The sequence below is a fragment of the Limanda limanda genome, chromosome 22 (assembly GCF_963576545.1).
Source record: "Limanda limanda chromosome 22, fLimLim1.1, whole genome shotgun sequence".
NCBI lineage: Eukaryota > Metazoa > Chordata > Actinopteri > Pleuronectiformes > Pleuronectidae > Limanda > Limanda limanda.
Window position 1 is genome coordinate 1,936,091 of NC_083657.1, and position 2,002 is coordinate 1,938,092.

The 2,002-nt window shown below is 45.0% G+C and overlaps 1 long non-coding RNA gene across 1 annotated transcript; it reads left to right on the forward strand.

Moving 5' to 3' along the window:
- The first annotated feature begins 406 nt into the window (after nt 1-406).
- On the forward strand, nt 407-939 carry LOC132996043 (uncharacterized). Its single transcript, XR_009677063.1, has 3 exons — nt 407-475; nt 595-688; nt 780-939. It is a non-coding gene; the product is annotated as an uncharacterized LOC132996043 (long non-coding RNA).
- Nucleotides 940-2,002: the final 1,063 nt, after the last annotated feature.

The window sequence follows — 2,002 nt, forward strand, 5'->3', positions numbered from 1 at the left end:
TTGTTCCGTACGAGTGACTCTGTCTTCGGGGTAAATAACTTGCTGAAGTCGACACGACGCTGTTCCCTGGAGGAGAAGATGAGTTCGTGTGGAGGCAGAGCCGCGGGCCCGGTGTGGACGAGTCGAGGCGGAGAAGACGGACGCACAGTCCCTGAGTTAAGGTAAAAGCTAAGCTAGGAGACGCCATGCTAACCACTAAGCTAACCCTACATCTGAAAAGCATGTCCGCCACTTTGGGATAGCGAGAAAGTTGCCAAAATACGAATACAGCATCGAGTGCTGGAGCAGATCTAGTGCATGTGTAAATATGTATGAATTACTTAGATGTAACAGTTTGTTCGTTAAGTTTTTTCATCAACGTGACTTTTCTGTATGTTTTCACAGCCTCAGCCCCCCCCACACACACAAACAAAGAGGCGTTAGGCTGAGACGCTGAAAGTCCGGATTTAAAGTGCAGAAAAGGAAGCCATTGAATGTAAGTAACTGTTTATGAATTGTTTTGGTGTTTTTTTGCTGTGGATCTTCCAACGGTGATGCAGCGCGGCTATTTCCGTTTATTAATAATAAAGTCATGTTACTGGTGTTGTTTTCCAGCTGCCTGTCCATGACGTAGTAAGACACACTATGAGCCAGTATGATCCGATCAGACCTTACATCAGCATTGAGGAGTTGTCGGAGAAGAAAGAGGGTAAGGTTATATTCATTAAATAATTTTCCAGTTACATGTAAAGGTGTATGTTGTAATTGAACTGTGCTAATTTTACTGAATGTGTTTACAGCTGATTGAAGCGGGACAGATGACATGGATCCATCCTTCCACAGCCAGGAGCCCACCGACCTGTGTCCCACACTTCATATAAGACTGGAAGCTACACTGATCTCACAGCTACACACCACAGACGTCTACACACTGGAGAAGATTCAGACAGAGTCCCACAAAGAAGTTGTCACACCGCGGTGAGGTTTGTCTTGTCTTGGGGTTTTTGTCTCGTAACTTCCTGTTTTATTTTGAAATCCTAACTCTCCTCTCGTTTCAGGTCACTTGCCCTTCCTCATGTGTCAACGGTCTGATTGTCTCTGATTGTTTCCACCTGTTCCCTTCACCCTCATGTGCTTATAGTCTGCGTCTCCCCTTTGTCTTGTGCCGAAGTGTTTCGTTCTTGTTCGTGCACCTAAGCCTTACCCACAGTCATTGTCGTTTTTGCCATAGAGTTTCTTGCAACGCCACGTAAGTTGTTTTCGGTTTCCTCCTTGAGTGTGATTTTTTGTTTGTTAAAGTTTTCCAGTTTAGCTTTGTTTTGTGTTGTTTGTAAACTGTTTTTCTTCCTCCCTTTTGGAGCGATTTATGTTAAGAGAGATTTAGTTAGTTTGTTGAGCCTCCTGTTTAGGTGAGCCTTTTCTTTTGCCCCATTTATTAGTAGTTTGGATTTCCTCCTTCGGGAGCGCTTTTGATTTCTTGCTCTTGCCATTTGTTTGTCCTCCTTCGGGAGTGGTTTATGTTTAAAAGCTTTTTCTTTTTCTAGTGTATGTTTTGTATTTATTAGGAAGTTCTTTTTCCCCAGTTATTGCTTGCCAAGTATTATATTATTATATAGATATAGTTAGTGAGATTTTCATAGCCTTCTTGTTTGTCACTCTGCATTGAGGTTCTGAAATCAATAAAGTGTGCTGGTACGTGATATTCTCTGCTTCTGAGTCCTCATTCCAGTCCAGGCCTGACATTACACTTCGGCCAGTATGGACTCAGCAGGGATGACACAACTCACGGCAGTCCTGCAAGCCCAAGAAGCCCGGCTCTCCCGTCAGGAGGAATTCCAGACCGCTATGGCATCCCAGATGGGGATTCTCTCGACACAACTTCAGAGCCTGAACGATTGTCTGGTGCAGATGACAATTACAGCACCCGAGCCTCCAGTAGCAGCGGATGCTACACCCGTGGTTCCCGTCCTGACTGTGCCAGCCGTTGGAGCGGGATGCAAGTTAGCCCCACCAGCACGATTCG